This window comes from Macaca nemestrina, unplaced genomic scaffold (genome assembly GCF_043159975.1).
Source record: "Macaca nemestrina isolate mMacNem1 unplaced genomic scaffold, mMacNem.hap1 Scaffold_488, whole genome shotgun sequence".
Taxonomy (NCBI): domain Eukaryota; kingdom Metazoa; phylum Chordata; class Mammalia; order Primates; family Cercopithecidae; genus Macaca; species Macaca nemestrina.
This window is the reverse complement of record NW_027257680.1, coordinates 73,129-96,482: the sequence shown is the minus strand read 5'-3', so window position 1 is coordinate 96,482 and position 23,354 is coordinate 73,129. Positions and strand designations below refer to the sequence as shown.

At 44.5% G+C, this 23,354-nt stretch overlaps 1 long non-coding RNA gene across 1 annotated transcript in view; it reads left to right on the top strand.

The window, feature by feature from the left end:
• Nucleotides 1–23,354, top strand: part of LOC139361425 (uncharacterized) — a 63,694-nt gene that overhangs the window by 14,885 nt on the left and 25,455 nt on the right. Inside the window, exons 2-3 of the long non-coding RNA XR_011618997.1 lie at nt 8,639–12,036; nt 13,552–13,841. This is a non-coding gene — a long non-coding RNA (uncharacterized lncRNA). The remainder of the gene's footprint in view (nt 1–8,638; nt 12,037–13,551; nt 13,842–23,354) is intronic.

Sequence of the window (23,354 nt, the reverse complement as noted above, 5' to 3'; positions counted from 1 at the left end):
AATAATATGATTAATTAGTAAACATCAATGATCAATTTTAATAATTATCAGGCTGGTCTCGAACTCTTGACCTCAGGTGATCTGCCCGCCTCAGCCTCCCAAAATGCTGGAATTACAGGGGTGAGCCATCGCGTCCAGCCAACACTTCTTTACATCTCTTTTTGGACCTCAAATTTAGCATGCCCAAAATGCACTTTTGATTCCTCCTGCTATAACCCACTCCTCCCATAGTCTTCCCGATCCCAATAACAGCATCTCTAGCCTTCCAGTTACTCAGGCCAAAATCCTTGACATCATCCTTAAAACTTCTTTTTCTCTCTCTTGTCATCCGAGAGAGACTCTCCTTTCAAAATAAATGCCAGACCTAACCCCTTCTCACCTTCCTCATCATTTCCAACCATGTCCAGCCCTCATCATAGCGCTCTGGGTTACTGTAAAAGCCTCCCAATCGCCAGGCCGAGTGGCTCACACCTGTAATCCCAAGCACTTTGGTAGGCCAAGGCAGGTGGATCATCAGAGGTCAGGAGTTCAAGACCAGCCTGGCCAACATGGTGAAACCCCTCTACTAAAAATACAAAAAATTAGCCGAGCATGGTGGTGGGTGCCTGTAATCCCAGCTGTTCGGAAGGCTGAAGCAGGAGAATCACTTGAACTCAGAAGGCAGAGGTTAGAGTGAGCCGAGATCGTGCCATTGCACTGCAGCCTGGGTGACAAGAGCGAAACTCCATCTCAGAAGGTTAAAAAAAAAACAGCCTCCCAACCCAGCTCTCTCCTTCCGCCTTTCACCCTGCCCTGCATTCTACCTTCCACTCTCAAACATTTCAGAAAAAAAAAAATTATATCCACAGAAAGAGAAAAAGAAAGTGCAAATGGGGTGAAATGTTTGGGGAATCTGAGGGAAGACCATACGGGAATTCTCTGTACTATTTTTGCAACTGTTCAATAAGTCTGGATTATTTCGAATTCAAGAGTTAAAGAAAGAGGCCGGGCGCGGTGGCTCAAGCCTGTAATCCCAGCACTTTGGGAGGCCGAGACGGGCGGATCACGAGGTCAGGAGATCGAGACCATCCTGGCTAACACGGTGAAACCCCATCTCTACTAAAAAATACAAAAAAACTAGCCGGGCGAAGTGGCGGGCGCCTGTGGTCCCAGCTACTCGGGAGGCTGAGGCAGGAGAATGGCATAAACCCGGGAGGTGGAGCTTGCAGTGAGCTGAGATCCGGCCACTGCACTCCAGCCTGGGCAACAGAGCCAGACTCAGTCTCAAAAAAAAAAAAAGAGTTAAAGAAAGAAAGAAAAAAAATCTCCCTTTGTGAATCCATCCTGTATTTCCCCTGGCAACTTAAGGACGCTCTTAACTAAGCACATCTATTTTTTCATGAACACTTAAAGAACCCTTGCCTAGTTTTGACTTTCTGTGCTTGGCAGAAGTGTGTGTGTGTGTGTGTGTATTTCATATATATGTGTGTGTGTATATATGTGTGTGTGTGTGTTTTGTGTATATATAGAGAGGGAGAAATATATACTTGTGTGTATATATAAATCTATATTGTATATTTACTATGGTAATATATATATCTGTGTGTGTGTGTGTACATATATTACGTACCCCATAGCCTGTCCTTAACCAGTTCTAAACTTAGTGGGAAAAATACATACCTAAGCAGAGAATTTCAAAATAATATGATGAATGTTTTGATACAGGGATGTGTTGCTGTGGAACACGCTGCTAAGACACAAAACCTCCTAGATGGGACAATGAATGAACGAAGTATTGCACCTATAGGCACCCCCTCTGATATCCCCACAAATGTTTATAGTTATATGCATTTGCTTCCCCCAGGACCCCCGTTTCATAAGGGTTAGTCCTAGAGCCTAGCAAGTTCCTACTACGGTTGGCATACATATGCCATTCAAGAAAGAATGACTGAGTGAATGACGAGTTAAGAACCATTTGTCAGCCAGTGCTCAGTAACACAACATGCACTGGTATGCAAATTATATTTTTGTTGAAAGCAAGGGCAGGATCACAAATTATCCTTCCAGAGAAAGCAAACCTCAAAAGCTTCTTTACCCTACTAAAGCACATTATAAGAAGCTCCCCTTATATAAAAGAAAACCTCCTCGTTCATTATCAATGGCGTGTAAACCAATAAGCCTTCACCTCTGATGACATCTCTTCCGTCACCAGGGCTAGATAAAGGAGGTTCCGGAAACCCTGGTAGTTGTGAAGGCGGCTCCCAGCTCTGACACTCTTGAACCCTGCGGGGGCGGAGGTCACACAGCAGAACAACCGAGGGAAGCATCATCAGGTTTCGAATATGTTTGAACCAGAGACGGCAAATAGGCTTCAACCAGCTGAAAACACCAGAGATTCATGGTGGCCACCTGAGGGGTTGTGCTCTTAAAAAACAAAAATTAAAAATAAAATTAAAAAATTAAGAAAGGAAGGGGTCAAGAATCCATCAGGTCTGACTGAGATGTGTATCAGTGACTAACACCCCGTAAGGCAAAAGTGCTCCGGTGCGCTTTGGGTTCTCTTCAGCAGTATTTAAAGGCGTGTGCTTCCCTAAGACTAAGCCACGGGAATACCCCTAGCAACACTGCCAGGAGAAACGTCTACCATGGATTTGGCTAGAAATACAGTTGTCTTTAACAAATTAACACTGAATAAATCCTGCCTTATTAGAGCCTGAGAGGATGACATTCTCAATGATAACAGTTATCACTACAATCTCCAAACATCTGCGATCCTGCAAGGAGGAACTGTGACAGCACAGGTCACGTGTCCAGAATGCTTCCCAGACTGCCTGTTACAGAATAAAAGAAATGAAACCCCCCCCCAAGAATGTCTTCTCTCACATTTAGCCAGTTGTTCCTTTGTGTGCATCTCTGCGCTAAAATGGCCATTCTTCCCCACAGCCTGAAGTCATACACTAAAATAAATGAGACTCACATGAAGCCAGAAACGTGCAGATGCGAGGAAACCAACACAACTGAAATGGACTGGAGAGTGTGGCCAGGAGGATGGTACTTCCCAGGAAGCAATTACTTCATCTCTGCCCATGAAGCAGGCAGCTGTCACTGTCCCCCAGGCCCACACCAGCCACTCGAAGTACGTTCTAACCAAACAACCTCCAACAATCAACATCAATACACCACACAATTGGCTTCTGAAAGGACACCTTGCAACCAACAAGAAACTGTTAGCACAACTTTGAAAACCTGTGCAACTAAAAACCTTGGAAAGGGATAAACACTGCCACATTTTGACTCAAATACTGTCATGGGGTAGCACTGCAATAATTCACTGAAACAAAAGAATGAATGAGGAATACGTTTATATAGGAATCAGAGGAAGCATGACTAATCATTTAAAGAAATAGGTCAAGAAACTGCTAGGTTCAAATGCTACCGTGAGACACTGTCAGGGCCTTAGGCAAATTCACTTCTCTTGGTCCTGTTTCTAGGTTCATCAAAAACCAGCTTTGGACTAGGGAATCTGTTGCTTCCCAAAGCCTTCCTTCTGTGATTCCAGCCCAGATTTTAGGACTGCTCTCCCACTTGGTATATGAAAGTGCTTTCTGTGTAGAATAGCAAGAGTACATTTCTGTGTTGAATGAGGTTTGGGACCTACTCTATGAGGCAGAATATCATCATGTAACTTTAAGCATGACGACAAGGCGCACTCTAGAATAAGGATAACACATAAGATGTGGCCATACACCTGTGCGTGCCTGGCAGGGAGATGGAGAAGTCTCATTTAATGAAGCCGCGGTGCCTGTTGCACCTGAATATCCTCAGTCCACGTCAAGTTCACAACGTCCTTCTGACATCAAACCACATGTATCCCATACTTTTCCATACTTTCTACCCAAGATTAAAATATGCAGAGCACCGTGATAAAGACGCCTCCATCCCCAGCATGTTGGCTCTCGTTCTGTAGAATTACATACTTGAGGTACAAAATGATCACCAGGCTGCAGCGGCAAGCAAGACTGGGCTCCGTGGGGACAGCAGGCCCTGCAGCAGCCACCACTCCTGTCCCCACAGTCTGATGCAGCTGCAGAGAAGCTGTGGTTGAGGCCATTCACTTTGTGAGAGAACCACACAGGAGGGAAAAGGTAGGGGAGGTAGGGAAGAGGGCAATGTCAAGCCTCTGAGCCCAATCCAAGCCACCGCATCCCCTGTGACTTGCACGTATACACCCAGATGGCCTGAAGTAACTGAAGAATCACAAAAGAAGTGCAAATGCCCTGTCCCACCTTAACTGATGACATTCTACCACAAAAGAAGTGAAAATGGCCGGTCCTTGCCTTAAGGGATGATATTACCTTGTGAAATTCCTTTTCCTGGCTCATCCTGGCTCAAAAAGCTCCCCCACTGAGCACTTTGTGACCCCCACTCCTGCCCGCCAGAGCCAGAGAACAACCCCCCTTTGACTGTAATTTTCCTTTACCTACCCAAAGCCTATAAAAGGGCCCCACCCTTATCTCCCTTCGCTGACTCTCTTTTTCGGACTCAGCCCGCCTGCACCCAGGTGATTAAAAAGCTTTATTGCTCACACAAAGCCTGTTTGGTGGTCTCTTCACAGGGACACGCATGACAGGCAGGTGCAGAGCCAGGGAAGGACCTGTCATGAGAACAGAAAGGAATGTGCCTCCCTGTACGCACACTCGGATTTTATGACAATGTGGGCAGGGGGCTGAACAGGATGCCTGAGAACATTCCTCCAAGTTCTTTTGCTGATTTTCTAAATATTGGTGTAAAATCTGAACTCAGACAAATTTCTTTTTAAATCGTTTCAATCAACATCTTTGGTGCTCAGCATCATGTCTACATGATCATCTAGAAAACCAACTTCTGTTCTAAGGCTCACATCTTCCTATTAAGTCCCAGGGATTTTACAAGGGAATACACCTCTCATTCGCATCAAGCACACACACAACTACCATTACAGAAATGCTTAATTTGCCTACATAATTTTTTAAACACCCAGATTTGAAATACAATAGAGAAGACAACTTTTTGATAGCTCTGCTTTCCAACTGCGAACTGCGGGTCGAGAAAATAACCTGCCATGATTTCTAACCAGTCAACAACCTGTCTTCCCTGGCTGCAGTAGGAGCAATCTTTCTGAGCTCAGGATGAAAAAGAACCCAGCTGTTCAGGGGACAGATAGTCATCAGTTCTCAGCGGGCTTCCTGGGTCCCAAATCCCCATGTGATACGTGGAAGTAAAAAGCTATCAATGACCAAGCATCTGAACTCTTATCCCACCTCGATATCTGCTTCTCCTGCCATGTAAATTTAAAATTAATAAGCCTGCTATTAGAGAACAGAGTTGGTGCTGCATGGCTGTCTTCCTAAAATTATGGATAATTACCAGCCCACAATGGCTTCTAATCAGATTTGAGTAGTCCCTTAGACAGGAAGCTAAAGTGCCTCAGCCCTAAACTGAGAAGAAAACAGAAACTGGAATGCTCTAGGTTTGATTTTTTCCCCCTTGTTCTAAAGTTGATGTTCCCGAATCTCCTTCTACTGTCTTGCTTATAAAATGTATGAGAAACAGGGAAATTTAAAGACATGATAGAAATGGCCACTTTTTCTAGGTACAAACTTTGTGAACATTATTTTCAGCTGCTGGGCTTTTTCTCCACAAACTGTGAGCCTGGAGGACATTTTCTCCCTCGTGGTTACACATTCAGAGTCAGGGAAGGTGGCTTTAGCAGTAAAGAGGGGAGTGCAGTGAGAAGTGACCGGACACTGAGAAGGGCAGACAGGGACTCTACCTCGGTGGCCTGCAGCACTCCTGAGCCTCGGCCTTTACTTTTCTATCTGTACAAAGGATCTAAAGGCCTGTGATTCTAGGCCACGACAGCTCTTCATACACACATACACAAACATCACACGCCTATGTGAAAAGCTGTGACACTTGGCTGATTTCCTGAAGAGGTTATCTTGTATCATTTCTACTCATGTACTCCACCTCCTTCCAAACAAGTATCTGAGGATGATGGGCTATCCCACAGCCATATGTGTAACCTCTCCTGCTTACGATCCCTGTTCACATAGCATTTTCCAAAAGCATTTGGTGTGAAGTGCCAGAAGAAAGAAGAATAAGGTTCTTTCAGCCCATTCATTCATTCATTCATTCAACAAATATTGACTGACTATCTACGTGCTAGACACTGGTGATATAACAGCGAACATATATTTTTGTAGGTAGAGACAGACAACCAAAAAGTATGTTAAAGAGTGATCGATGCTGTAGAGGAAAATACACCAGGAAACAGGAAAGAAGAATACCCCTATTCTAAACAGGAAAGAAGAAGCCACCCTACACTGGGGTGACGCTAGTGTTACAAAATGGAAACAGCGGCCGGGCGCGGTGGCTCACACCTGTATTCTCAGCTCTTTGGGAGACTGAGGCAGGCAGATCACCTGAGTTCAGGAGTTCAAGATCAGCCTGACCAATATGGCAAAACTCTGTCTCTACTAAAAACATAAAAATTAGCTGGACGTGGTGGCACACGCCTGTAATCCCAGTTACTCAGGAAGCTGAGGCACAAGAATCACTTGAACCTGGGAGGCAGAGGTTGGAGTCAGCCGAGATCACACAACTGCACTCCAGCCTGGGTGACAGAGGAAGACTCTGTCTCAAAAAATATAAATAAATAAAAATAAAAATAAAAATAAAATGTAAACAGAGAATACGATACCAAAAGAAAGAACATGAACAACTAATTGTAACAAAAGCCTTTGTAAGCCGATACTTTCCTTCCTGGATCCTTGTCCCTTACAAATGGAAAAAAAGGGTGGGTAGGGGGTAGCATCAAAATGATGTTTTAAGATGGCTTGGGGTTTCACATGTCTGACAGCCATACTCACGTACTTCAAGGAAAAAGCTCTAGCTCTATAAGCCATCTGGGCAATGGTTTAATGTCTTTTCCTTTTTTTTTTCCCCAGAGTTTTTAAAATACAGGAAAACATGTCTGTTTATTTGGCTGCTCTGTGCCCGCACACGTGCAAACTGTGCTAACAGGTTTTTCCATGTTTTGCTGAATTTGCCAGCTTGCCATAAACAGGCTTCCATGTCGTAATTGTCTATAAATGGCACAAACACACGAAAATGCAAATCAAGACAAGCTGTCCCTTCCACTGCTGTTGCCATGATGACAGGAGAGCGACCATTGGCCAAATCAATACGCGGAGACTGCAGCTGTCTGGCAGAGAGCACAAGGTCGACTGCTTTTCCCATAGCATTTAAAGAAACAAGCGAAAACGGCTCTCCACACAGGACAGACACGTCCTTTGTTCTTTGAATCAATACTGCCAATGCCCAAAATACTTTCTCCATCACACTATCTATATGGAATTCAAGTTCCTTCCAATGCCATGAGTAACGCCAGTGATAGACTATGTTTAGTCATAATGACCCATTAGCATTCTTTTTCCTCTAAAATGTTGAAATAATAACATTGAGTGTGCACTCACGAGGTGCCAGGCTCTGAGTTTGATCTCGTTTGGTTCTCGTTGAAATCCTGTAAGATCAGTACCATATTCTCTCATTTTTCATAGATGAGGAAACTGAGGCATAGAAAGGCTAAGTAAGTTGTCCATGGTCACAGGTTATTTAGGAACTTTTCTCCAAACTTTCAAAACTTAACCACTGCCACTATTACAAATGGGTTTTTGTTTGTTTGTTTTTGTTTTTTTTTTGAGACAAGGTCTTGCTCTGACCAGGCTGGAGTGCAGTGGCGTGATGATGGTTCACTGCAGCCTCGACTTCCCAGGCTCAAGTGATTCTCGCACCTCAGCCTCTCCAGTAGCTGGGATTACAGGCAGGAGCCACCACATCTGGCTAATTTTTTAATTTTTATTTTTTCTAGGGATGGGGTTTCATCATGTTGCCCAGACTGGATCCAAACTCTGGGCTCAAGAGATGCTCCCAGGTGGGCCTCCCAAAGTCCTGGGATTACAGGTGTAAGCCGCTGTGCACAGCCCTACAAATGTGACTTATACAAAGTCAGAGCAGTGAGCAGGAAGAGAACAGAGACTTCAGCGAGTCTCCTGGCTGTGGCAACACCATATCCCTCCTCCATACCGTAATGTGTCTACACCCACCAAGCTCCTAGACGTTGAAGGCAGGCCAGCTCAGAGACGAAACAGTAGTCAAGAAAGAGAAGATGCAGACATGTGTCTTGATTTCAGCTCGAGCGTGCCTCTCTGCCTTGCAGCTGCACAGGCAGAAACCAGGGGCGGTGAGTCTGAGACAGTGTGTTTGGTTCCTGGCAGGTAATCTTTTGGGAGACCATCCCATACAATTAGTGTTACACTTCTCAAAAAGGAAGTGTGACTTTTATAGAAAAATCATTTCCATTTGGGAGAAAGGCCTAATAAAACCACAAAAGGATAATACATTCATAAAACAACAAATTCAATTCATCTGTCACAAACTGAAATCCCAAATCCCTCTGGGCACACAGCTGCTTTTCTGAGCTGAAATTCAACTCCAGTTGAGAAACAGGTCAATTTTTCTAAAAAATTTTCTTTTTCACATGCCTTAAATAAAAATTCCTTCCCCTCACTTGTCATTTTCCAGATTTAATGGCTCTGTTGGTCTTCCTCTCATTTAGGCCATGAGCACTGGCTGCATGTCTGCTACGGCCCGGACTCCAAGGGAGGCACCCTAGGGAACACAGATGACCTCAGATGACCTCAGCACAGCGACACCCTCAAGGAGCACACACGGAGAAGGCAAGATGATACAATCGCAGACTTCACACAGAAAAGAACGTGGCATCCATACCCCATCCCATTTCTAGAAAACAACGATGCTGAGTCAGTAACATTTACCGAACAGCCTGCAGTGTGGAGGCAGGCACGAGGGGGCTCCATACAGGGAAGAGCACCTTCAGAAGGGGGCATGCAAACAACGTGGAGGCAGGAGACGCCCCCACGCACAAGGGCCAGCCTGGGGGCCTGCAGAAATGCCCATGCATCTGGGAAGAGGGAGAGAGGACAAGATACTTAAATGCTCCAAAATGAATAGAAGCCTCCCAAGAACTTCCCCCGAAATGGGGCAGGGATTTACAAAAGACCAAACCGAGCATTCGCAGTTACCTGAGCATAGCGCCAGGAGAGCAAGCTATTCCAGGAAGAAACAGGGTCCCTAGAAGCCTGAGCCTCTACTCCCAGCTCTGCGACTCATTCACCCTATGACCTTGGTGAAGGCTCTTAGCTTCTGTGAGCCACAAGAGAATCACGCGAAAACAGAAGATATGAAAACTGCTCTGCCTTTTTCACAGAACTGCTGAGGGAATAAAATCAGATCATGGATTTTAAAATTCTCTGTGAATTACGAAGTAAAATACAAAAATATGAAATCATTCTTACCATTAGTAACAGCTCTGTAAAATTATGAGCAGAGGTAAGATCACAGCATTTTCCACCTCCCGACTCCTGAGAGAAATAGTGAGTCCAGCCGATGTATTTGTGCAACCCCAGTATCTAGGCTTTGAGAGCCTCAAACCGCTCATGAACTCTGACAGTATCACTGCAGCCCACTGCTCATTAAGTTCTCCAAGACAGTCAACTGACATAAAATACTACAGCTTTTTCAGCTGGGCTTGAAGCCCAGCACACAGCACAGCTAAACAGTGAAGAGGTTTTCTGCCACTAGACTCAAAAGCTGGCTTTTGTAGATTCCCATAGAAAGAACATTCAAGGCCAGGCATCACGGCACATGCCTGTAATCCCAGCAATTTGGGAAGCCGAGGCAGGAGGATCACCTGAGGTCAGAAGTTCAAGAACAGCCTGGCCAATATGGCAAAGCCCCATCTGTACTAAAAATACAAAAATTAGCCGGGCATGCTGGTGGGCACCTGTAATCCCAGCTACTCGGGAGGCTGAGGCAGGAAAATCGCTTGAACTTAGGAGGCCGAGGTTGCAGTGAGCTGAGATCATGCCACTGCACTCCAGCCTGGGCAACAAGAGTGAAACTCCATCTCAAAGGAAAAAAAAAAAAAAAAGAAAGAAAGAGAATTCTTTTTTGCTGATGTTAAATTTCCTGTGCTTAACACAGAGAAATCATACAACACTGAAATCCTGAAAACATATCATAAAAAGCATTTAGCGACTGAAAAGACATTCAATATAACCTGTAACAGTGAGTTCCCCTCCTCTTTCCAGCCAGCTCCACTAACGCTGTGACCCTTAACAATGCTTCCACTAACAGAGAGGAAAATTAATAGGACCGCTTACCCCTCTCAGCTGACAGCTAAACCAGTGCTTCTCCCTGGGCTCACTAAAGATGACCTTTACCCAAAACCAGGCTGCAACGACCCTGTAGATGTTGACTAACGATTTCAAAATTCCCATATTCTTTGTCCATTCCTAAGGAAGATGAACTGAAGCCAGGTGTCTCCAAGTCAGAACTAACAGAGGCCTTAAACATCAGATGGCCCGTTCCCTTCTTTGACAACTGGGGTATCTAAAGCTGAGCTTATGGAAGAAAACAGCCTGTTTAGTAACAAAGCGAAAACCAAAGCCTAGTCACCCAACCTCTGGTCTGGAACTTCTTCGACAATCCAGCACCCATACAGGATGAGTCTCCCTAACCAGAAACTCTGAAATCCGCAACTTTTGAGTGCCGACGTGATGGTCAACGAAATGTTCATTGGAACAGCTCAGACTCTGGATTTTTGAATTCAGGATGCTCAACCAGCAAGTATAATACAAATATTCAAAAATCCAAAAATGTAAAAACATCTGAGACACTTCTGGTTCCAAGCAGTTTGGATGAGGGATATTCAACCTGCATTTTTTGTTTTTTCCTCTAATGAAGGAAATTAGAAACGAGACCCGAGCAAAGTCATTCAATCCATACTAAAGTCATTCAATAGTTTAATGAGTACCCATTTAGAGTTAAGTGCTACCCGCAGATATTTAAAAGGATGAATACATACATGCCTATAATCCCAGAACTTCGGAAGGCCGAGGTGGGAGGATCACCTGATGTCGGGAGTCCAAGACCAGCCCGGCCAGCATGGTGAAACTCCATCTCTACTATAAATGCAAAAATTAGCCTGGCGTGGTGGCTCACACCTGTTATCCCAGCTACTCTGGAGGCTGAGGCACAAGAATCGCTTGAACCTGGGGGGAGCACGTTGCAGTGAGCCGAGATCACACCACTGTACTCCAGCCTGGACCACAGAGCAAGACTCTGTCTCAAAAAAAAAAAAAGAAAAAAGAAAATTTAAATTGTGTTTTCACATGGAGCCCATGTTCCCAGAACACAAGCCCTGCTCTATGCTCCAAAGGCACACAGGGTGCCCCTTTATCTTAATGCTCACCATATTCCATGGCAGCCACTGGCACGTGTCTGTCCATCGCACTAGACTTCCTGCGCATGAGGCAGGGATTATATATTATTACCTTTCTGTCCCCAATGTCTGGCCTAGAAGACACTCAGTAAATGATTACTGAACTAAGTCAGTTACTAAGACATTTTAAACTTGTATTAACAAAATTGATTTAATAAGTTTGCCAATGCAGCCTTCATACCACACAGCTTAAATCTCAACCTGCGGATTTATCTTGTGTTCTGCTAGATTATCACCTATTAACATTCAGGAGACACCTAGTATGTGCTAGGCATTACTAATTGCTGGGAACCTAGCAGTGACAAAACAACATTCCTTGTTCAAAGAGAAGTTCTAGTATAAAGAGGAATAGAAGGAACAGGCTAGATTGATGAGAGAGATAAGAAAAGGACAGGCTGCCATGGGAAGCACCTGGTCTTATCTGGATGGTACACAGTTAACGAAGACTTAGTGCTTCATATAGCATAAGATGATCTCCTCCAAAGAAGCGAATGAAGCTTTGATTCCCCAGTACCAGAAGTCATCATAAAGTTGCGTACAGCCCCATGCTTAGTGTAGGAAGTGAAACCAAACAAACAAACAAAGCTCCAACTTCCAGAGGAAACGGTCCAATTATGAAATCCTCTGGCTACGTTCCATTGAAATTCAAGGTATTCAAGAGGCCAATATTTAAGTGATAAATTTACCCAACCACTTAAAACTAAAGTAGTCTTTGGTTCAAGGGGTAAAGGTATAGTACCTTTTACAAATTTATTAGCTCTTAATATTTACATTTAAATATGATGATGATGGTGTAATAATAACTTTACTGAGTAGTTACTATGTGTTAGGCACCAAACTAAGCACGTTACACACACATTTGCACGATCCTGTGAGATGATCATGACCCCTTGTCATCCCATTTCATAGATGAAAGTCATGTTTATATAAGCTTAAAAACTTATCCCAAATAACACAGCTAGTTAGCAAAACTCAGGCAGCCTGACTCCATAGGCCTTAAAGAAGTAATATTTATAAACTGTCCAGCACAGCAGTGGTACAAACAAGAGTTCAATAAATGCCTAAAGGGTACTTCATACCCAAAATTGTTTCCCGCCAATCAAACTAGACTTACCCTGGTTCTGCATAAGCAACTGTCAAATTATTGTTCCACGAAGAAAAGGTGGAATGGGTAGAGATCAGAATAGAGTGAATAACTGGTAAATATACTTCATGACAGGTAGTAACAGGATGTGGCATTTAGGGTATTTCCAGGTTTGTTTGCATAACACTTTTTCACAGTTCTAAAGCACAAGAACCATTCTAAGCTGGTGAAAGCATAAGGCATGTCTATGATCCAGGACTCCAATTCACTGTGGATCAGTGGATCTCAACCTTTACTCAACCTTTACAGTATATCAGAACCACCTGTGGGTTTTTAACAACACTAGAGCTGCCCAGGCTCCATTCCTGCAGATTCTATTTCAACTGGTCGGGAGTAAGCACGCATGCTTTTTTCACAGCCCCCCAGATGCAGCTAGATTTGCAAACCACTGTCCAAGATGCTCTCACACTTCCGCTCAGTTCACTCACTGAGATTCTAAGCACTACGAATCGGGCTAAGTTAACAAGTCAGGCTCCACTCCCTAATAATATTGGCAAAGAAACCAAGATCAGAGATTTATTCCAGTCCAAACCAAACAAATTGCCGGGTGAAAAAAACGCCCTGGCATAGTTTGCCATACAAAACAACTTCCTGCATCTTCCCAGTCAGTAGCCTAGAGACTGACTCTGAGCCATGAGAATTCAGAGTCAGGGGAATATGCCAATCTGAGGCATCTGCCACACTCCTAGCACACCCTCAAAAGCGCCCAGCTACATTTCACATCCACTGTCCTAACAGGGGTCGAAATAGGGAAGAGCAGTGCATTACAGAAAACAGAGCCTGCTGGGCATCAAAAGGCTGGAGAATTCCAGTCCTAGCCCTGCTACCAATCGGTCTGGTCACTTCTCTCTGGTCCTGGTGTGGCCAACAGTTATGCGAGAGGGTGAGGCATAAAAACACAGATGTCAGGCAAGCTCCAGCATGCAAAATACATAGAAATTAAAAAGCATTAAGGTGATATCAAGGAATGTATGCCATCAACCAGAAAAGTAACTGAAGTGTTCCTTTTCCCATTCTTCAGAAATCAAAAGTGGAAGCAGAAAATTGAGCAATCAGCCTACCAAGTTGACTGGGGCAACAGAATACACTCACGGATTCTGCTCACAACAGCGGGGGTGGCAGACCAAAAGGAGAAATGCAGAGCGTCCCTCTCTCCTCTGTCCACCTATGCCACCAGCACATGAATGCGTCCACACGCAGCGCCCAGTCTCCTGTTCCACTGACGCCAGCGTCCACTCACCACAAGCCTACTAAGTGCCACATGTGCTAGGATGCTCCCTCATCTCATCACCATAGACATCCCTGCTGGAGGTTAGTATGTGACAGACGAAAATCACGGAGGCCTCGGGAGGTTGAGACCCACATTCCCACTGCCGTGAGAGTGAGCTTGAGAGGGACCCCAAGGCTGGGCCCTCCATGCCGCTCTCCTCAGTCATCACTCCCAGACCAGAGCAACGAGGGTGAATTTTCTTCCTCTCACTATTTTCAGCCCCTTGGCTGACCCACCATTCCCCAGAAAGCTATCGAGTTCTGGCAGCTCTGAGGCCACAAACCCATAAACGCACGGGACACACAGCCCATCTGTCTCTAATGGGTCTTTTACTTGTCATGCTGGTCATTTCTAAGAGCAGATGGGTTAAGAAAGACTTGGCAAGTTACCACGAAATGACCCCTCCATTCCTCCCTGGGAGAAGGCTGACTAGCGAGCAGTCAGGCCGGCTTTCTTCCCCCACTCCCTGCATTCCTGTCCCTAAGGAGCCACAGACAATCCCACCAAATATAAGCAGGAGACAGCCGCCTCCTTCCTACAGCTGGAGGGGGGAAGGGTCCTCTCCGGCCTTTCTAACTGCATGAAAACCAAACTGTGAGCTGTACTGACCCGGGCCTCACCCATGTTGCAGGCATGTACAACCCAGATGTCCAGTGGTATCATCAGGCAGAACTACGAATGTGCTTTCCATCGTTTTCATACACTGATTCCAGAACCGCTATCCACACAGCTCCACTTCTCACACATACGACGTGCTTCACGGATTACACAGCATGTTCACCATGCCCCTCATCCGCTCCTCCCAGTAGCCTTGTGTGATCCCTTGATGATGCTTCCTCATACTGAGGTTTGAAACCAAAACTTTCCCAAGAACATCCAGCTAGTGTTAGAAGCAGGATATGAGGGCTTCTGATTCTAGAACGAGTATTTGTGCCACTATTCCCCATGGGACCCTCCAGGGATTTCTGCCTGATCTTAAAATGCAGACAGCAAATCCGTCTCTCTACAGTCCTGGGGTTCCCTATAGACAAGAAGTCAAACTTCTAAGAGAAAACTTATACTTATTTGGAAGGTTACCTGGGATTTTTTTTTAAGTTAGTTTGTTCACGTTTTGGAAAGATTGTTCCAGTGGCAATGCGGGGCATGAAGTGTAGAAACGATTCCATGATGAGACAGAGAAACAATTCGGGGGCTCTTACAACTGTTCAAATGAGGCATGAGGCGCAACCAGAAAGGACAGAGGGGAAATGCATTGGAAAGAAATGCAAAATGAAATCCACTCAGACCCAGGATGGAAAAAAAGGGAGTAAGCATGATGGTGGTTTGTAGTTTGAAAGACTGATGAATCATTAACTACTGTAGAGTTGTATCTGGGGACTGGGTGCACCAGTTTGTTTAACCATTCACCTGCTGAGCAGTCTCTGGGCTGTGTCCAGTTTCTAGCCTTTATAAATAATGCTGCTATGAACAGATACATAAAGGCTTTTGTGTGAACATAAGTCTTCATTTCTCTGGGATAACTGCCCATGAATGTGAGTGCTGCCTCCTACGGCAATTGCAAGTTTAGTTTTTTCAGAAACTGTCAAGCTATTTTCCAGAATGGCTGTACCATCTTCCATTCCCACCAGCCAAGTGTGAGTGATCCCGTTTCCCCGCATCCTCACCAGCATTGGTCTTGTTACTACTTTTTATTTTAGGCATTCTGATAGGTGTATAGTGACGTGGCTTCAGTGTGCATTTTTCTGATGGCTCATGATGTTGAACATCTTTTCATGTGCTTATATGTTATCTGAAATGTCCCTTCAGGTCTTTTATTCATTTTCAAAGTAGATGATTTGGTTTCACTGCTGAATTTGGATAGTTCTTTATATATTATAGATATGAGTCCTTTATCAGACATGTGGTTTGCAAATAGTTTCTCCCAGTCTCTAGCTTCTCTTTTAATCTTTATTTTGCATTTTACATTTTAGTCCATGATCCATTTTGAGTTAATTTTTGTATGAGGTATGAGGTTTAGATCAGAGTTCAGGTTTTTTTCCTATGACTAATCAGGTAGCCAGTAATTTCTTTTAAGAGACAAGGTCTCACTGTGTCACCCAGGCTGGAATGCAATGACAAGATCAGAGTTCACTGCAGCCTCGACTCCTGGACTCAAGTTATCCTCCTACCTCAGCCTCCTGGAGTAGCTGGGACCACAGGCAGGTGCCACCACGACCAGTTAATTTTTTTAGTTTTTGTAAAGACAGGGTCTTGTGCCATGTTCCCCAGGCTGGTCTGGAACTCCTAGGCTCAAGTCATCATCCCACTATATGGGGCCAGGCAGTGGCACATGCCTGTAATCACAGCACTTTGGGAGGATGAAGCAGGAGAATCACTTGAATCCAGGAATTCCAGACCAGCCTGAGCAACAGAGGGAGGCCCTGTCTCTGCAAAAAATTTTAAACATTACCTGGGCATGCTGTTGTACACCTGTGGTCCCAGCTACTTAGGAGGCTGAGGTGGGAGGATCTCTTGAGCCTATGAGGCTGAGGCTGCAGGGAGCCATGATCGCACCACTACACTCCAGCCTGGGAGAAAGTGAGACTTTGTCTCCAAAAAAAAAAAAAAAAAAAAAATGCTAGAGCATCACCTATATTAAAGACACACATTGTCTTTTTGAAAATTTAATTACAGTTATATAATGGACATGTAAAATGTCCAGTTTGAAAGTTTGAAAAATACATAACTCTAAGTATTCTTACCTTAAAATTCTGATTCCTACCTAAGATATCACATACTGTTTACATAAGTATCATAATGCCTGGACAACAACTAAAAATGTGTAAGAGGGAGAAAAATAAGCGTATATACCTACTAATTAAAGGATATTTCCCCCTTATTACTTAAAAAAGTCATCACGGCAAACCCCGTGACTGTATCTAAAGCAAACCTACAGTTTTACTTCTCTGTATTCCAAAATGCAAGGCTAAAATTCAAATACTACACATTTCCTGAAGCCAAGGGCAGTTTACTTAAAATAAATGCTTAGGGTCTATATCAAAAATATGAAAAAGCTAGTTACTTCATAGCCATTCCAATCTAAGTTCAGCTTTTTCTTTTTTAATTGACACATAATTGTGTACTGTACATATGTATGGAGTACACATAGTGATGTTATAATACATGTAATGTATGTGATCAGCATAATTAGCATATCCACCATCTCAAACATTTATCATTTCTTTGTGTTGGTAACGTTCAATACCCTTCCTCCAATTATCTGGAACTATATATTCTATTTTTTTTTTTTTTTTTTTTTTTGAGACAAAGTCATGTTCTGTTGCCCAGGCTGGAGTGCAGTGGTGCCATCTCGGCTCACTGCAACATCTGCTTCGCTTGCCAGGTTCAAGCTATTCTCCTGCTTCGACCTCCCTGGTAGCTGGGGTTACAGGCACCCAGCACCATGCCCGGCTAATTTTTGTATTTTTAGTAGAGACGGGCTTTCACCACGTTGGCCAGGCTGGTCTGAAACTCCTGACTTCTGGTGATCCACCCACCTCAGCCTCCCAAAGTGCTAGGATTACAGGCATGAGCCACCGCTCCCAGCCTGAAACTATATATTCTTGTTAACTATAGTCATCCTATGTTATAGAACACTAGAATTTATTCTTATCCAGCTATAATTTTGTATCCTTTAACAAATTTCTCCCTATCTCCCTCTTCCCCCACCCTTCTCACCCTCTGGGATCCTCTGTCTACTTTCAACTTCCATGAGATCCACTCCTTTTTGCCTTCCACATAAGAGAACATGTGCTGTGTAACTTTCTGTCCCTGGCTTATTTCATAATATCTTCCAGTCCCATCCACGTTGCTGAGAATAACAGGACTTCATCCTGTGTTATGGCTGAATAGTACTCCACTGTGTATAAAGACCACATCTGCTGTTGGACACCGAGGCTGATTCCATATCTTGACTATGGTGAACAGTGCTGTAGGAAACAAAGAGGTGCGGATGCCCCTCCGACACTGATTTCCTTTTCTTTGGGTATCTACACTGTAGTGGGACTGCTGGATCACACTGTAATTTCATTTGCAGTTTTCTGAGGAACCTCCATACTGTTTGCCATAGTGGGTGCCCTAGCTTACTCTTACTCTTTTTCTTTTTTCTCTTTTAGACAGAGTCTCATTGTTGCCCAGGCTGGAGTACAGTGGTGCAATCTTGGCTTGCTTACTGTAGCATCCGCCTCCCGGGTTCCAGTGGTTCTCATGCCTCAGTCTCCAGAGTAGCTGGGATTATAGGCACCCGCCACTGCACCCGGTAAATTTTTGTATTTTTTAGTAGAGATGGGGTTTCACCATGTTGGCCAGGCTGGTCTGGAACTCCTGGGCTCAAGTGACCCGCCCACCTCAGCCGCCCAACAGTGCTGGGATTACAGGTGTGATCCACCGCTCCCAGCTAATTTTTGTGTTTTTAGTAGAGACGGGGTTTCACCATGTTGGCCAGGCTGGTTTCAAACTCCTGACCTCAGGTGATCTGCCCGCCTCGGCCTCCCAAAGTGCTGAGATGTCAGCGTGCACCCCGCGCCCAGCCAGCTGCTCTAGTGTACAGCCCCCTACAATGTGTAAGAGCTCCTTTGTCTCCATATCCTCACCAGTACTGGTTATTTTTTGTCTTTTTAATAATACCCATCCTAACAGGTGAGATGATACCTCAGTGTGGTTTTGCGTTTCTCTGATTATAAGTGATACTGAGTATTTTTTCCACATATTTTTTGGCCATTTGTATGTCTTCTTTAAAGAAATGTCTGTTCAGTTGGGTGTGATGACACAGACCTGTAAGCCCAGCACTCAGAACGCTAAGGCAGGAGGACAACTTGAGCCTAGACCAGCCTAGGTAGCATAGCAAAACCCTAGCTAAAAAAAAAAAAAAAAAAAAAAAAAAAAAAAAGAGAAGAAAAAAGAAATATCTGTGTCTGTTCAGCTTTTTAACCTCCAAAAATTAAGAGCCCATTTTGGAATCTGACGACCTGCCTGATTCAGAGACAATCTGTGTTGGGTTCTACTCTGCTACTTCCTATGTGACTTGGGAAGTTCCCTTGGCCACTTTGAGCTCAACTTCCCCAACATTAACCAGGAATAAGTACCGCCTGCCTCTGCTGGTTAATGCTGAGGACTGAAAGGAGAACCTCCACAACGCCACTTGACAATGCCCCCTGGCGGAAGCCCTTCAATGCGGGGCTGGTAGGATCATCTGAAGCTAAGTACAACTTTCCTTTCCACTGTCCCAGGCTCACTCTGCATATGATTAGCAAGGAATAGAGAATAAAGGAAACCAAAATACTTGCTTAATTTTTAATAAGAAATGTTTAAAAAGTGGGGGTGGTGGAAAAATAGGAGTGAGAGGAGGGAAAGGAAAAGCAGCCGATCAGAAGTTCTAGTCCAGGGCTCATCCCCGGCCTCCTCACTCAGGCAATCACCAGTCCCCACCTCCTGGGGAGGGATACTTTCTCGGCTGGCTTCACCCACATGGAAGGCACTGCCACAGGTGTTCAGAAACCAGGAGCACCTTGAAATGGGCAATGTGCTTTGGGTAGGAGACCTACAATTTCCCCCAAGGAAATCACGGCACAAAAGTGACCCACTTAGGAGGTACCAAGGGCTGTAAATACTTGGTGGCAAAAACTGATGTCACACCTTCTGTACAGGAGACACACACACAAATAAAACTTGACAAAATAGCAGAGAAAAAAATACAGCAGACATCCAGTGCCATTCTGTTAGAGAAATATTTATATCCCAAAGCCAGGGACTTCTCTGGAACACTGTGTTTATTTCCACGTTTCATGGAAGATGTCTGAGTGCTCTCACCTATGTCTCAACAAACTTCCAGTCCCTGCTCTAAACTCTGTGGCTTCTCAGCAAAACCCAAACACAAGTATCAGTTTTCCTTCCAAATGGGAAATTTCCCGACCTAGCGAAAGCAGCATCAAATCCACTTATTATGAGATAGCTGATTACAGGCGAAGCCCTCTAGTCCCAGGATGACTCCCCTCCTGCAGGAGCGGGAGGGATGGGCATAGCACTGGCCTGCCAGACCACATCTTCAGGCAGTTTGAAACCATGGCTGCTCAGGTGAGCCATGATAAAAATCAAAATCAAGTATCTCTGAAAAGTGTACATGTCAAGAACCAGACCTCGGACCAGACTCAGCAGAAATGGATGTTGCAAGGTTTGTTCAGAGACCTCCTCTCCATGCCCCCTCTCCCCGGGACCTCCCTCCTTGCACTAGGGGCCCAGGGACAATGGACCACTCCCTTACCTCTAGCCCAGTGCATTTTCAGGAACAGTTCCCAGACTGTACCAGACCCTGAAATGTATTCACTGAATGCACTATTTCTTGAAAAGATCGTAAATCACCTACTATAACAAGAATTGTTTTAAAAGTGTTGTCTCTCTCTCGGGAATCATGCCATGAGTTTGAGCAAGCAGCTTTGCTTATCTCTACTGCAATTCTATCATTTGCAAAATGTTAACAATTACTGTGTTCACCTATAGCATTGTTGTAAAAAGCCTTAAGACCCACTTCATGTAGCCTGCCTGGAGCACAGACCCTGTCACGTGGTAAATGCCCACTGAAGGTGAGTTATCTGTAGCTATTATAACCTGCCACTCCAGCGAACAAAAGGAGTCAATCAGGACTCATCATATCACCATGAAAGGATGTCCATGTAGACTGCGCAGTGGGAGTAGGGGGACTCAATGTTGATCAGGTACTATTTTGTTTTTTACAATGTGTACATATATATTTGTAGGTACACTGGAAAAGATCTGGAAGGAAATACACCCAGTGTTAATAGTGACCACCCCAAAGACACATTCATCCAAACACACAACAGAAAAACACTCACTATCTTTCTGTCTTCCATATCATTTGAACTATTTTCAATAAGCATCTATGGCTTTTGTAAAGTTTTTGAAAGGAATCTATTGCATTTTTTTCTGGAGAAACAAGCACGAGCATGAAAAAGGTGGAAACAGAAGGTAAAATGGAATGGGACTCAATGGAATTGAGTCCAAGCCAGGCTCAGCAGGCACACGAACCATGCACCTCTCACTACAACTCAACACCAGCTCTCTCTTCTCTTGGTCCAATGGCCCAAGACTTAGAGATAAAATCTTTATTGTGATCACATCAATCACACCAAGGAGCTTGGAACCACCCTTCCAAACGCCTCTGGTTCTGTGTACCTGCCCGGGGCTGTCAGCTTTCCTCCTGTGTCTTTGGCTGACCTGTAATCCCCTAGTGGTGGAAATGCACCCTGACACTTAGCCATCATCCCCACAACACTCAGCACCACAGAGAGACCAGGGCAGTGATGCCCACTCGGACTGTGATTCTACTTATAAAGCAAAGGATCAGGGGCCAGATGCGACATGTCTTTGGTAACTCACCAGCTATTGTTTGAACCAGAACAAAGCCAGGTCTCCTGATGCCCAGAAAAGAGCTAGTGCCTGTCCCACTAGAAACGTGGTGAAAATTTTTTGCTTGCTGTGAAAAGATGCACTACTGGAGAAGATGGGTGCAACTTCTCATGGAGGCACTCAGCCCAGATCACGAGGACACAGGGCTGCCAGATGAGACACTCGGCCCAGGTCACCAGGAAACAGGGCTGCAGAATGAGACACTCGGCCCAGGTGACTAGGAAACAGGGCTTCCGGATGAGACACTAACCCGCCCACCGGAAAGGAAATCTGGCTGGGCAGCGGAGGGAAATTTCACACAGCCCAACGACAGCAACAGCATGAACAAAACAAAAAATACCTGACTGGAAAGTCATAGCCTGGCTAGCAAATTCGAAACAAAGCCACAATCCTAGCAGCACACATCACTGCAACACAGAGCTTCAGTCAGTGTGCGCGCACTTTAAGTAGAAATGTAAAATGTCCATGTTTTTGGAACAAGGAGGCTATTTGTGTGTGTGTGATGTCAAAGAAAACAGATGAGAAGAAACTGTTGGCAAGGAAATAGAAATAGGCGCCCTTACACATTGACAGTGAGATAACGGTATGGCCCTAATGGAAGGGAATCCGGCAACACCCATCAACATTTAAAATGTGCAGAACCCTGGATCCCACAATTCCATTTCTAGCAATGCATCCTATGAACATATTCACGCAAATATGCAAGAATTATGTACAACTCAGCAGTGATTAATCGAAAAGGTTGGGAACAACCTAAATACTTACCACTGGACAACCATGTTTATCTTATGCCAACATCTGTGTTTTTAAAAACAAGACACATAGGCTGGGCGCAGTGGCTCACGTGTGTAATCCCAGCACTTTGAGAGGCTGAGGCAGGTGGATCGCGAGGCCAAGATATCCAGACCACCCTGGCCAACATGATTAAATCCCGTCTCTACTAAAAATACAAAACTTATCTGGGCGTGGTGGCGCACACCTGCAGTCCCAGCTACTAAGGAGGTTGAGGCAGGAGAACCGCTTGAACCTGGGAGGCGAAGGTTGCAGTGAGCTGAGATCACGCCAGCCTGGTGACAGAGCAAGACTCTGCCTTTGAAAAACAAACAAACAAACAAACAAACAAACAAAAACTGGCAACAGTGGTCACAGGGCAGTGATGGGAGTAGGACTGTCTTTCACTCTCCAGGACCTTTTGAATGTCACTCATATTACATATTCAAAATATATGACTACAGCAAATATTTTCAAAGTAACTATGAAAAACTGGGAGAATAATAATATCTAACACACAGGACTGCTGTATAATAAAAGGATGAAAAACATTAAGCACTATCAGAGTTCAAAGGAAGAAAGATTAATTGTAGCTTGGATGTCAGAGCGGGGATGATGGAAAGGAAGTATTTCAAGTCTTGAAGGATGGAGAAGATTTAAAGAGGCAGAAGTGTGGAGATGATGTCCCAGATGGAGATAAGAACATAGGCGAAGACGATGAAGAGATGAGAAGGTATAAATTCTAAGTGCAGCTCTCAGGCTAGGCTTCAGAACAGGGCTTAGACAAGAAGCTGGAGTGCAAGGCTGATGGCGGGAATGGAAACACTGAAACCCAAACTTGCATATTACGCCCTGATCATGAGCATTGATGCCAAACCAGGGAACCCATCCTTGATCTTAACAATGAAAAATCACTGGGCCGGGTGTGGCGGCTTATGCCTGTAATCCAGTGCTTTGAGAGGCTGAGGCGAGAGGACTGCTTGAGGTCAGGAGTTTGAAACCACTCTGGACAACACAGCAAGACTCTGTTCTTACAAAAAATTTAAAAATTAGCTAGGCAGGATAGCACACCTGTAGTCCCAGCTACTCAGGAGGCTGAGGCGGGAGGATCACTTGAGCCCAGGAATTTAGGGTTACAGTGAGCTGTCATGGCATGCCTGCATTCCAGCCTGAGCAACAGAGCAAGGGCATGTCTCAAAAATCAAATCAAATGAAATAAAATCACTAAAAGTTTGTATAGACATGAAGTATAAAATCATACCATATATGATTTAATCCAGATATATAATATAAATTAGAGGGGGAAAAGAGAAATTAGGAAG